Raw genomic sequence first — 15,386 nt, 5'->3', positions numbered from 1 at the left:
AGATATCATTAGTAAGCATGACATTAGTTTTCACTGTTATGCTGATTTTACTCTGCTCTATATTTCTTCAAATCCTGACGAAACAAATCAATTTACAAAATGAATGGAAAACATATAGCTGTATTTAAATAGGGAAAAAGTGGAAGTGTTTGGTCGCTTCTCTGCTTGGCCCATATTGAATGAACTGGGCTAGTTAAGTGCTATTAAAGTGTTGCTCGCCAGAGCAATTGAGCGCACGCACTGAGACGACAAAGGTATGCATCATCTCGTCTTAGTTAAGGGAATAACAGTTTAATATGGAAAAACAGTGGAGTACCCCTTTAGTAACGCTTGAAATTTATAGTTAGTCTAGTCTTGTTTTTCTATGGTAAAACACAAGCAAAAGTTCCTTGTGTAAGTGTTCTTAGTCTGTTGATTTTTGTTCACGATATTCAGCTATAATTAAATGTTTTGCAATAAGACTAAATGTGAATGATATCTACGTTTTTTTGTGTTTTTTTATCTTATTGGAATCGAAATTAGGGATCAATCAGAATCCGAATTGATAAGCAGAATCGTGAGGAATAGAAAGTATTTTAACAGAAAACAGACACATTTTATCTTGAACACCTGCTGCACCAGTAATAGCACAGCGATGAGAGCAATGATGCAGCTCTCTCTTGTATTTTTGTAATGTCAGTCACAGTTCATGCAGGGCATGATTAGAAACAATGACATTTAATAGAATTCAGCTTTGATCTATATTTGACGTGTTCCTGGGAGAGCTGACTTCCCACTCTACCACATTCCCTTCACAGCAGTTTGGGCTAGTGATTTATTTATTCTGTTTCTATGAGAATTGAGATGGAAGGTTTGAGCAAGAACAGGCTGAGACAGGCAAACAAGCTGAATAGAGAGAAGAATACAGCGGTGTGCATGTCTGAAGACTTATAAAGAAGCACTGACCTCTCAAAACAACTTACCAGCACTGCAACAGGCTTGAACTTCCTGACGTAAAAGCACGAGTGAATGCATAGAGTTAGTATGCACCCACATAAACACATACTAAGTTAATTTCGACCTTGCCTTCTGTTCTTCTCAGGATTGTCTTTCATTATAAGCAGAATAACTGCAAAGAGGAATCATCACATATCACAAGTATCTATTTCGGCATCTACATCTGCGTCCTTATTTAACATGAATTGAACACCGGAGGCTATTTTTAGGCTCTTGTCACGGGGGACTTTTTTTTATTTTTTTTTATTTTTTGGGAAAGGATTTATTATGGTCTTCTAGGGAAATTGTTTTCAATCTTCTTAATCACATAGGAAGGAAAGAAAGTTTTATGAAGAAAGCAGTCTGTGATGTATTCTGTGAAGTTCCCTTTCATTTAGTTTAAGCTGTAAGGAATAAGAAGCTCATTTCTGTTCTCTCATTTCCCTACAGGACTATACAGTGAATTTGTTCTAACAGTGACAGACCCAAGGACACTCTCTCATTAGCAAATCAAACATTTTTGTTCAGTAGCTACTTTCAACACAACTTTTTACTTGAATAAACACAATGTAAATAATGAGTCAATAAATCATCAATCCCTCTTCCAAAACATGTTTAAGTCTTATCCTGATCTACTATGGTAAGCCTGTTATAGGTGTTATAGTGGTATATTTTTCACTGGAAAATGAGCACGTCACCCGCCCATGTGTGTTTTAATAACCATAAATACCAACCCGATCTCACGACCAAATCGTACGAAACTGACGCATGATTAAAAAGTGTCTAATTCGTACGACCTCACTCGTACGAATTAGTACGATTTTGCTAAATCGTACATATTTTACGAATTGGCCAAATCCTATGAATTCGTACGAATGACCTACCCCTGACCCCGCCCCTAAAAATAACCATCACGTGGGTTTATACAAATCTTACAAATTCGTACGAGTGAGGTCGTACGAATTAGACACTTTTTAATCATGCGTCGAATTCGTACGAATTGGTCGTGAGATAGCGTAGTTGCTCCGTCTACTTTGTCAAGGTTAAATGGTCCCCAAAAAATAGTCACACTTGTACTGTTCGCGGTCAAAAATGAGCCCATTAAAAACGAATGTGGAGAAAATTTCATCTAGTGGAAGCGTTTGGTACTGCGCCAAAAAAAAATCTTCCTGAAAGGTCATATTTTGAGAGACCACCAACCTCAAAATTGGAACACAACTTGTTTAGATTTATGGCTTTGATTTTCTCACACTTTATGTTTTGGAAATTATATTCTTTTTTTATTTAAAAATAGTATTTTTATGCATTTGTCATAATAATGAACTGAAACTTTTTTTTGTGTTTCTTTTTTAACTTAGGCTTAACTTAACTAAATGGCAAACTACTACAAGATTTATGACAGTTTAAGTTGTTAATTTTATTTTCAGGTCTACGATAAAAAATATAACCATAAAATCCTCTTAAAAATACAAAATATGAAATAAAAAACATTATTGAACTAAAACATTAATTTTATTGAAATAGCCATGCGAGCAGAACCAGAGTGTTAATTACACCTTGAATACCTTCCAAAGTATTTCACTTCATTTAAATGCTTCTATTTGCATTTTAGATTTCTTATTGAAAATTAAAAAATCTTAGTGTTCACTTTTAACGGCCATTTTAGCATGTAATAGCTGATTTGAATCTGTGACTATCAAATTTGGATTTAGATATATCTTCAGAATATGAATGGATTATTGTATTTCCATTTTGTTGAGTTACAAAAATATTTGCACTCTCACTGGACGTATAGATGGGACTCGGCACTAGGTATGATGTCGTAAAGTCCAGCCGAATAAAAACCAATAAGTCTTGGATTATCCTGCCTCAAGGAAAAGCAGGAACAGAGACTTTGAAAATGGAGGACCAATATGAGGCTGTTGGGTGGCTTGGCCTTTGCACTTGATAGCATCTGAATGCAGATGGTCACACAGATGGTTGATATTTAGATCGCAGGTCCCAAAAACTCATCCGGGTGGAAAGAGCTTTTTAAAACTGATTGGTTTGGAATAAAATGTGTCACACTGTAGCACTAAACTATGACTCTGGCCCGTTATCTATCTGAAAAGGGTGAGTGAGTCAATTGCTTTCTGATCTAACATGCAAGCAATGACTTGTGAGTGTATGAAGAGTTCAGATGCAAAAGCCTCTAAATGCCATTTGAAATTTTCTTCTTTAATGATGATTTTTGTCAAACTTGTATATTTAAGTTCAGTAATTTCACTTAAATAACAATTAATAGGTAATTATCAATGCCATTTAAGTGAAATCACTGAACTTAAATATACAAGCTTGATAAAAATGATCATTCTAGAAGAAAATTTCAAATGGCATTTAGAGGCTTTTGCATCTGAACTCTTCGTATGTTTTGTGTGTTAATGTTGAGAAGAAGACCTCTTCATGAGTAAGTAATATTTGGGAACTCTTTCCACGCATGAAAATATAATCTTTCCTAAGTGAAAACTGCAAAGGGAATGATTTAAAAAAGAAAGATAAATCTATTTTAAATTCGAGCCCCTTTTCCTTACATGCCACAAGCGACTTCATGATGCTAATTGTGAGATGTGAGTGTACCGTCAGTAGCCGGTCGTGCCGCTGCAAAGACTTTCTGTCTCCTCACGCTCACAAACACCTCTCTCCGTGACATCTTTCATAGACGTGTGAGCATTATTCTGACAAGAAAACGAAAAGAGACACATTTGCACTGAGGGAAGGAGAACGCATGTCTTCGGTGACCTCTGGGACTGAGACAAAGATAAAATGCTTCTGAAGAAACAATACGGACGGAAAAGTCTGTCGAAGTCTATTTTTAGGCACCACTGGGATCTTTCGGCCACAGAATTTCACGGCTCATGGATCTTTTATAATTTAATGAACGAGTGGCCTTCTGAGATTTATGGACAGCGGCTCATGGCCTCGGTCGCCACATGGCTTATTGATCCACATCATTTTGTTTGTTTATGGATCAGTAAAGAGTATTCCTATTAATTTTATTAGAGCAGGGTCTGGGTCACTGCACATTTGCATCCAGCACCTTTTAATCTAATATAAAATCATCACCTGTATCATTATATATACATATATATATATATATCAGTCTTAATTTAGTGTAGAGGAAGAATGTATGACCCACAATGTGTGTGGAGGTTATGTCAAGCAGCGGGGTCCAAAATTAACACCAACGCGTGGTAAATAGGCTTGTTGCGCAATCGACTGTGTGAATAATATGCATTATAATATATTGTTTGCACTTATATGCATGCACACACACACACACACACACACACACATATATATGCAATATATCAACATTTTTTATAGGTGATCATCGACTTTAAATCTGACTTTGATAGAAAAGGTAGTGGGACTGCAAATGTCAGATAAATTCTAAGAAAGTCCATTTTTATTACCTTTTATTCAGGACGGATTCCCATCACTACATTAAGAGATATAAAGAGTCCAGGAGGCTGGAAGTAATGATGATGGAAAGGAAAGGAAAGGAAAGGAAAGGAAAAGGAAGGAAAAATGATAGGAAAGAAAAGGAAAGGAAAAGGAAAATGATAGGAAAGGAAAAGGAAAGGGAAGGGAAGGGAAGAAAGGAAAGGAAATGAAAGGAAAAGGAAAGGGAAGGGAAGGGAAGAAAGGAAAGGAAGGGAAAGGGAAGAGAATAGGATATGAAAGGAAAGGAAAGGAAAAGGAAGGGAAAGGATAGGAAAGGAAATGGAAATAAAAGGGAAGGAAAATGAAAAGGAAAGGATAGGGAAAGGGAAAGAAAAGGAAAAGGAAAGGATAAGGAAAGGAAAGGGAAAGAAAAGGAATAGGAACGGATAAGGAAAGGAAAAGGGAAGGGAAGGAAAGGGGAGGGAAGAAAGGAAAGGGAAAAGGAAAAGGTAAATGATAGGATAAGATATGAAAAGGAAAAGGAAATGAAAGGAAAAGGAAACGACAAGGAAAGGAAAAGGATAGGAAAGGAAAGGAAAAGAAAGGGAAGGGAAGAAAGGAAAGGAAATAGAAAAGGAAAATGATAGGATATGCTAGGATAGGATAGGAAAAGGAAAGGAAAGGAAAATGAAAGGAAATGAAAGGAAGGGAAAGGGAAAGGAAAGGAAAGGGAATAGGAAATGTAAGGAAAGGAAAGGAAATCCCAGCAAATGAAGCATGAGGACAAAAAAACTATCAAACAGAAAATCAATGCCAAACAAAATGTGGATGTTGTCTTTGTTTCTGATGTACTGAATATGAAGTTACTTCACTGTAAGTAAATGGGATAAGGGCTTAAAGATTGTGATCAAGACCGTGTGCTTTCAAAAGATGGATAGAAGCTACAAATTATATTCAATACCAAATCTAAATTCTTACTCTTCTCAAAAAATATGTCTGCACAAATTATGGCTATATGGTTACTGTATATATTATTATATATATAATAATAATAAATATATATTGTACTCATTTTATTATTCGTGTTTATCAAAAAATTACATTCAATTTATTCACTATGCCTCCTTCCCATGTATTATTCATAAAGTGATATCCACATCCTATTTGAAATTGAATTAGGTGAATATTCATGTAGTTCATGAGCATCTTCTCCTCTGCCGTCTTGTTTGCACTCTCTTTACATTCCTTCTACAGGACCTGATGGTGAACTGAGTGCTTCAGCACACCGAGACGACAGAGACACTAATGAGATGAGATCAACTGAGATTGTGGCTAAATTAAGTTACAGCCTCAGTGGAAGATCTCGCCATCAACCCCCAACTCCAACCCTGACCAGACTCAAACCAGTGCTCTTCCCGCCCCTCTGGGGATGTCCTGTTGGGAGTTCATTCGCAATTAAAATAATCACAGCCAATAATGTTTTAGTTCACGGTTCCTTGCTGGTGGAATAATCTTCTCAACACTATCCGGACAGCCAAATCCCAGACCATTTTCTATATATATATATATATATATATATATATATATAATTGAAGGATTGCTGAAACTTTGTATAAAAAGCATTTGCCTCTTAAGATGAATTGCTTGTTGTATCCCTGTATTATTGTAAGTCTCTTTGGATAAAAGTCTCTGCTTAATTAATAAATGTAAATGTAAACAACACTCAAGAAAGATATATATTACACGTTTTAAACAAATGAAGAAAACAGGGGAGAGTCTGTTGGCAAAAAGAGACCCTGAAATAGCTCGTAATAAAACCAGAATCAACATTGATTTGCCGAAATGCCGCACAAATTAGTAAAGCGTGCTGATGTATTAATAAGTCGTATGAATGAGTTGTTAATTCGTGACAAACAAGTGAAAAAATTTATTTTTTTCCAAATTTGTGGTTATGTATATTTATTTCACAGCTGGTCATATTTTTACCATGTCCAGTTTATTAGTAAGTTTATTAATTTGTTTATGTTAATACTGGGTCAATATGTTTCTTAGTGCAGGTTGCGAAACCTAAAACCTCAAATAAACCGAGTGTATGAGGGTAATCGGAAAAACGGAAGCTTTTTATTCCTAAAATACCTTTTGACTGACTGTACAGCTTAGGCTAGTTTAATGAACCAAATGAATGACTAAATGTATTACTTGATTAGCCTTGGATTTAGATGCAAATTGAACACTTTGATTCCTAAGCTGTTGTGTTGATAAGGAAAAAATTTACTCAGAATTCTTCCAAATCCTCTTTCAGTTATAAAGCATTTCTGTCCTTTATGAATACGTTTCATGATGAGAGCAACTCTGCTGATGTTAATTAAAATGTCATAATCACAGACGGTTGTGATTACCGGCCTTTTTATTTATTTAATATTAATGTCATCAATATTAAATATTAATGTCATGTTAGCAGCAAAGCTATCTTCATGGAGAGAAGTAAATAAAAGTCTTACAGATACTGTATTTTTTTTTTGCATCAGTTAAACACCCAGTCAAATATTTTTAACAGTCATTTGAGTTTGACACTTGAGTTCTTCACCTTTTCATAAATAGCCACAAGTAATTCTTAAATGGTCTAGTAAAAACAACTTGATCACCTAGATATGAAATGAGTGCCGCGATCTTTAGAATATTGTCTTTGAACTTCCATTTTTTCGGTCGCTTTGTATATCTCCATGGCATTGCTGTCCAGGAGTAATTAGCTTTTGAAGTGGATTTACTTAATGTAAAAATAACAAAAGTTATCATGAGGATAGTAATGTTTAAAGCAGATGTCTCAACAAAATGAGTCGTTCATTCATAAATAGGGAAGATGGCTGTAAAAATACAGACCCGAAGACAAAAGACAAGGAGCGCAGCGCTGAAAAGGGGCGGGGCTCCATAATGTCTGGGATGCGTGAATGTAACTTATTTTCTGAACACTCTTAAAAATAAAGGTGTTTCCATTCAGTTCTCCAAAGAGCCTTTCAGTAAACACTTCTTAAAATATTTCAATTATCTAAAAAACCTTTTTAAGAACCTTTTGCGCTATGAAATGTTAAAGGTTCATGGTTCACAAGGGGCCTTCATACTAGCAACATAGGAACTGGGGCAAACGGCCAGAGAACAACATTTTCCCCTAGAGCAATTTTCCTGGTTGCATTTACACGCCTATATAAATTACACAATCCATTACTTGCACCCTGCCGCTCTGGGGGGGCATTTCCCAAAGCTATGGTCGCAATTTCCATCATTAAAGGGACACTTCAGGATTTAGTATTAAGCTTTGTATTAGTAGAAAACCTGTAGTATTTTCGAATTACCATGCTTTCAACCGTCATATCGACCTAAGACGAGAGATTTATGTATTTTTTGTTTTTTTTTAAACGCAAAAATCGGCATTTTGTCATTTATTGTCCAGAAGCTAAAGACTACAGTCAGTATAGGGTCTGACCCGCATGTCCTCAACCCGCCCATAGAGGGTAGGATCTCACTCACAGAATGAACACATAGTGTCGGCCATCTTTATTTTGGAAGCTAAGCTAGCAGGCTCTTGCTCTGTGGAGAAAGCTGAATAGTAGGGGTTACCATCCTCTTTTTTTCCGGATATGTCCGGTCGTCGGTGTCAGGGATTCAGCTTTTGCTTTCTGCAGTCGCCATTCATTGTTTACAATTATATTTATTCATTTAACTGATGCTTTTATCCAAAGTGACTTACAATTGCTATCAGAGGTTGCACGCCTCTGAAGCAACTAGGGGTTAAGTGTCTTGCTCAGGGACACATTGGTGTCTCACAGTGGATTTGACTCACACCAAAGGCATGTGTCTTATCCACTATGCCATCACCACCCACACCGAGTTGATTTTTCGGAGGCGTAATTGACATAACGTGTGGTCGTATTTATTTTTTAACGTGCGAAAATTTCGGACGCGAATTTCGGACTTTGAAAAAAACAAAGTAAATGGAAAAACAAAGTAAATCATAGCATTTTCCGTGTGGTTGATGAGGAATGTCGCTAGCTGAGCAGAAAAACGTAATCATCTTTCGCTTGGCCACTTTAATGTTGTATTGGATTTCCACCGTAGGGTGAAGGTTGAGAAGTGTAAAGTTTCCTTTCGTGGTTTAAGTTATGTAAACTGTGTTTACACAGCTTTTAAAAAATGGCTGGTGTCGGTGTTTCGCATGCATTCAGCCATTATTGTGGTAGAACTGATTTAATCCCCCCAAAAGGCATTCTTATAACTAAAACCATTCCCAGTTCCAGTTCCCAGAGCGAACACGCCAAAAAGAGGCTCCATCTACCAATAGTTAAATGAACTATGAAATGTTCCTCCCTATAGATGCCAATAAAGAACCTTTATTTTTAAAAGTGAAGTATATTGCAGGAGGATGGAAAGGCTTCTAAATCAACAAGTCAGCATCGGAGGGCAAACTCAAGCACAACCAATCGCTTTGGTTTATCAGTCACGTCATGAATCAAATGGCTACATGAACCATTCAGCCTTGACCACAGAGTAAGTTGTCTGTGATTTACACACTAGCCAGGCGGTTCAGTCCAGTCAACAAAACCTAAGAAGCACGCGAGTAATTTATGGCTTTGAATAAGAAACTCGAACTTGGCAAAAGCCCATGACTGAAACTGAAGAAAACTGGCCGAGTTGTTATTTCAGGCCACAAGGGTTTCCTCATGCGATTCACCTGAAGGGGACAGTGTGGACGGCAGCTTTTCTCTGGGGTCACTGGAAATCACCTGTCCACATCGCCGCTTTCTCGCTTAAACTAGCACAGACAGCACTTTTCTTTACTGCTGTCTCTTAACCATCAGAATCACCAAGGTGAAAGGTGAGATTGCATTTCTGAGAGTTTCGACCCCGTGCACAAAGGCAGTGTGATGAGCCTGGCAAAAGGGCCAGCTTTCAATTTATAGAAGTGGAGAAAGATGAGACGACTCGTATCTCCGTGTGTAAAGGCTCACGGTCACTCAGAATTCAAAGATAACTGTGAGGTTCACCTTTGCTCACCTCATAATTCCAGCAGAAAGAGAAATGTCATCATTCTCTCTCATCTCATCAATAGAGGGAACATTGTATGTTGTAATGTAGGCTACATTAACGAGGCTAAATAATATTACTAATGGCTATATTGAGTGCTACATGCATGCATTTTTAAAGCGAATAGGGTAACACTTTATTTGAAGGGGTGTGCATAGGACTGCACTTCTAATTCAATTTAAAGGATTAGTTCACTTTTGAAAAAACGTTTGCTGATAATTTACTCACCCCCATGTCATCCAAGATGTCCATGTCTTTCTTTCCTCAGTCGAAAAGAAATTAAGGTTTTTGATGAAAACATTCCAGGATTTTTCTCCATATAATGGACTTCAATGGGAACCAGACGGTCCAAAAGACGGTTAATAACAGTTTCAGATGCAGCTTCAAATGTCTTTAAACGACACCAGACGATGAATAAGGGTCTTATAATGCGAAACGATCGGTTATTTCAAAACTTATTCCAAAAATGTAACTTTTCTAAGGACAAATGCTCTATTCTGTGAGGCGCGTTTGTAACGTCACGTAATACGTAATTACGTTCAAAAGGTCACGAGCGACGTAGCCGGAAGTACAGAAATCGAAAAATCGTCCGACATCTTTGCTTTACCTTTTAATTCCTTTTTTTGTAAACGGCGTTTGAGTTAGTTTGCACGTGCGTTCAACTTGTAAACACTGACTCTGTACACTGTACTTCCGGCTACGTCGCCTGTGACCTTTTGAACGTAATTATGTATTACGTGACTTTTGGACCTTGGACCGTCTGGTTCCCATTGAAGTCCATTATATGGAGAAAAATCCTGGAATGTTTTCATCAAAAACCTTAATTTCTTTTCGACTGAGGAAAGAAAGACATGGACATCTTGGATGACATGGGGGTGAGTAAATTATCAGCAAAAGTTTTTTCAAAAGTGAACTAATCCTTTAATGACGTCATGGCTATGATGTAATATGGGTTTCAAAGGCATATGTGAACCAAGTTGACATTTGCACTTTCCCCAATGCTATGCTCTTATATTATAAGAACATCTCTGAATGATCTACTTGCTCAATTGCCGAACAACACAAATGATATCATCAGGAAACAAGGAAGAGACAACACAGGTCAAACTATTTTTGGCTGACCAATGGTGGAAGGAATCGATTCACAGTGAAATCAAAATGGACAATTGTTGTTTTTTTAGTTTTCATTTATATTGCAGTATATTTATTATTTATATATTTTTAATTTATATATTTTTAATTAAAGGCATGTCAAGTCCCTCCCTAAATGTATTATTTTTTCAAATAGTCGTTTCACTTGGATATACGTCACAATAGAAAAGAAAAGACTATCACAACTTCCATTTCATGGCGTCTGTAAGGCTCTACGCTTTAGGTAAAGTCATTAAAACATGCGACCCAAAGGAATTTTCCATATTGATTTCTTACAGGCATTTACCCACATTGCATTACAACAATTTGCATAAGGGACTGTCCAAAAACTAACCAAACTACGTATAAACACAACTGATTTACTTTAGTTATAAATAATGTAAAGAGTTAAGCCAAGCAAGGGCATTTCTTTGACAAAAGAAAAGTGACAGTCCATCAAAACCTCAACAGGATTAAAAGACACTTTATCTCCAAACACTCACACAACTGCAGAGACTCATTAGACGGGCCTGCAGCATATGATATAGAAGATTATACGCTTTACATTAGCTCCTAATGAACGTACAGCAGAGCCGATGTTTCAAAATCCCTTTGTATCCTGAGCTTATTCTTGTGAAGTAACGGCCAGTGGGCTAAAAATAGATTTCCTCTAGTCTGGGATTCAAGGAGCCATGAATTCCTCCTCACAGCCTCCGAAAATGCAGTCAACGGACAATTAAATAGGAAAGAATGGCTTTTTGTGGAAATACCAAAGGGTCTTTCGAGGCAAAACATATTTTCAAGGTTCGCTGTTTAGCATTCTCGGCAGCTGTGTGTAGATTACGCTGGGAGTCCACAGTCTCCCCACAGGCTTCCAGCACTCACACATTAAAAAAAAAATCAATAATTCCACCCTCGCTCACAGACTCTCCTGGAGACCGCATACAGATTATATCCAGAGATAAGGGCGCAAATGAACGATTTGTGACACTTGAATGTGAATCAGTTGACAGATAATGTGCATGTAATTGGTTGTTTCAAAGGCTTTGTGCTGGAAAATAGCTCAGACGGTATTATTTGATGTCGGTTGAATGATAATGGCATTCGCCACATGAGTACCATCCTAAACGTGTCAGATGTCTGCGATATACATATTCGACATGTGGATCGCCTGAAGGATATCAGACGGGAGAAAAACACTATCGTTAATCCTATTTCGGATTATAACCGTTTATCTCAAACGTCACTTTTTCCCGATATTGGTTCTCGAACCAGTTTCATTTATCACAAAAGTAGATAAAGAAATCTCCATAGATTTTCTTCTTCTGTAAGGGATTTTGGACGTTTAACAGCGATACTTCGGGCGTTTGGCAGAATGGAGTGGTGAATCAAATCCCTCCTGTCCACAGCCTCAAATGCCACTCTGGTTTAATTCCTCCTTCTGTTTCTCTTAATGCATCAGTCTTTTTTTTTTTTATCATGCAGTTCACCCATGACCTCTCTGAACTTTCATGACTTCTTTTTCTCCCCATCTAGATGAAGCTTAATGTATTTCACCCAAGCGGCAACCTCCCCGTCTCTCTCTTGAAACCAACACGGAAGTGAATTAAACTGCAATTCATCGAGTGGCCACTTGAGGCTGGCTGCAAAAGCGAGTCAAATCTGTATCTCTCATATGTTAAAATGCCTAACTTCACGGCAGAAAAAAACATGTTTACAGCCTGGTGGCAAATAGTTGTTTTGGTCTATGTGCTAATTTTGCCCTTCATGACGACTGTGAGGGCGGTGAATTTTTTTTACAACTCATCTGTTTAAATTATATTGAGGCTTAAGGCCATTGCACACTGAGTGTGAAATTTTCGCACGTTAAAAAAAAAAAAAAAATCGACCCTACGTTATGTCAATCACGCTTGCACACCACCTCCGTATCTTTCGTCCGTCATAAAAAAACAGATCAGGTACGGCAGCGCTTTTCGCATCCACAGTTAGCATTTTAGCATCCGCACATGCGCAGTACTTTCAGTTTCGGTTTTCAATTCAATCAAGTGTTTATGTTCTCTCGATCGGATTAGAAAAGGAATAAACCTCTCCTTTCAATCAAATCGAAATTTCGTATCGATTAAGGTGTGATTGAGCAGCCAATTCGATAACTAATATATTATGTGGGTACAATATATGCCAGGTCGCGCGTGTGTGTCCATAACTACCTTAGACATAGGCTACTGTCAGACTCTGTTCAGGATCGATTGGTTCACGAATCTTCTTTTTAATATGTGGTTCCAGAATCGCTAGCAAAGCATCAAAGTGTCCCACTGACATTCTGAAGTAAATTTTGAATCGTTCGGGATAAATTCGCAACTCCTTGATAAGTTAGTGGAACTCTCCTTCCTCTCGGCGCAATTCCAGGATTGGATGGACCCAATATTTTCTCTTTCTTCTCTTTTCAATAATTTTCACCTCGGCTCCACCCATGACCCGCCTCTTTGCCCATTTTATTTTATCCGGTAATGAGATGGCGACGACCGGCCCCGCCCACGTTAGGCTACAAAAACGCTCTTCAGAATCCTACGGGTGACGTCACGGATACTACGTCCATGTTTTTTTTACAGTCTATGATTTTGCTGCTTCCTTTTTATAAAACTGAAATCCAACAGCGGTGGCAGCTATTGTGGCTCTTTGCCCATAAGAGTTGAACATGTCAACTTCGCAGGAATGTTTTCCAATCAAACAGGTATGGGTTTTGACAATAGCAGCCTGGTTTCTAAGTAGGGAAGAGAGGACTGGGCAGGATTGTGCTTTGGGCTGCATGAATCCAGGCAAGAGCCTCTAAAGACAGAAGAGCTTGCAGGCTGAAATTCAGCACTCATTTAAGTGGAGCTCCCCTGCTGGGATCTGAGAGCACTCTTTGAGGAACTGTTGTAAGAGCTAACTCTTGTTCTACTTTAATGCTTCTCACAATTTTGCAAAGAAAATGAAAATAACAGCCTGTTATGAAGCAGCCCATATCTGAATAGCAAAGTTGCTATCGTGGGTTCTGATTCTTTATTGAATCACCAAGAGTAAAGGATGTATAAGGATAATTTGAAGATCTGAACGGCCATATTTATACTACATAGAGCATACATATATCAAGATTTAAGTATTTTTGCTGGAAATTAATTAATTTATTTAGATAGATATTTTAAAAACCACTTAAAGGGATACTCCACCCAAAAATGAAATTCTGTCATTTACTCAGTTATTGCAAACGTGTATGAGTTTCATTCTTCTGCTGAACAACAAAAGAAGATATTTTGAAGAACGATTGGAACCAAACAGTTGTTTGGCACCATTGACTTCCATAGCATAAAAAAAAATTACATTGTAAAAATATATTTTCATGATTTGTAATCACAACATTTTTTTCTTTTATCAACTTAAATAATTTATGTAGTTCATATAACATAACATTTTGAGTTTCTGATGATTAAATCAATCTCCTTCATTGTATTAACTCAGTTTTTCCATTTCAATGAACTTTCAATGAAGTAACCTGGTTGCTTTAAAATTTTAAGTTAAACCAACAATATTTTTTTACAGTGGAAGTCACACTCTAAAAATGCTGGGTTGTTTTAACCCAACTTTGAGTCAAATATGGACAAACCCAAACGTTGAATCTGATTGGTTAAGCCACGTTCAAAGCCACTCCCCAATTTGCTTTTAACTCATTTGAACCTGATTTTTAAATGACTCTGACCCCAAAATATTACATTTTGGCACTGTGACTTTATTTTGTACAACTTACACATCAAAACTGCCCTGCCCTGCCCAGTTTCTGTAGCTGCGCACCCCAGGACGGCATCCTAGTTATGCCACTCAGTAAGAAGCCTTTGTTGATCCCGCTGAGCCAAAAACTCCATCAGCCACTCTCAGACATTCACACTCGGGTTTCATAAAATACAAATGACATCTCCGCATGCCGGCAGACATAGAGCGTTACGAGAGCAGAGCACTCTCATTAAACGCTTGCCGTCTCTTTGCTCATTATTCACATCAGAGGAAAGCGGGGCTGCTTTGTGAGTTTTGTCATGTATGCTCTGAAACTTTATATATTGGGATAAGAGAAAGTACTTGCAAGTGAGTAATTACTACTTTGGGGATTTTGTTTCAATAACAGGCTCAATGAACTCTGCATGAATTGTTTATAACATCATAAATTGAGTTTTTTTTTTTTTGTTGCTGAAGACACTACCACATATTTGGAATCATTAAGAAATTTTAAATGTTTTGAAAGAAGTCTCTTATGTTCTCCAAAGGCCATTTGATCACAAACAGAAATATTTTGAAATGTTTTGACAATATATAAAAAAAGAATTTTCAGCATCATTACTCCAGTGCTTCAGTGTCACATGATCCTTCAGAAAATTATAATATTAAGAAATGTTTTTGGAGCATAGTAAATCAGCAATAAGAAACATTTTAATATTATAATTTTGAGATGACTGCCTCACTTTGAAACAAAGACAGCTTTTGAAAAAAAAATATGGAGCACCTTTCTAAAGTTCTACATACTACATCCTTCCTTCCTTCCTTCTCTTTCCATTTCCTTCCTTCCATCCGTTTCCTTCATTCTCATTCCTTCCTTCTCCTTCCATTTTCTTCCTTCATTCGTTCCTTGCTTCCTTCTGTTTCCTTCCTTCTCCTTCCATTTCCTTCCTTCTCCTTCCATTTCCTTCCTTCTCCTTCCTTCCTTCCGTTTCCTTCCATTTCCTTCCTTCTCCTTCCATTTCCTTCCTTCT

The sequence above is a fragment of the Pimephales promelas genome, chromosome 10, assembly GCF_988280905.1.
Source record: "Pimephales promelas chromosome 10, fPimPro1.hap1.1, whole genome shotgun sequence".
NCBI classification, from domain to species: domain Eukaryota; kingdom Metazoa; phylum Chordata; class Actinopteri; order Cypriniformes; family Leuciscidae; genus Pimephales; species Pimephales promelas.
The sequence above is the reverse complement of the archived record's forward strand: the minus strand, read 5'-3'. Positions refer to the sequence as shown.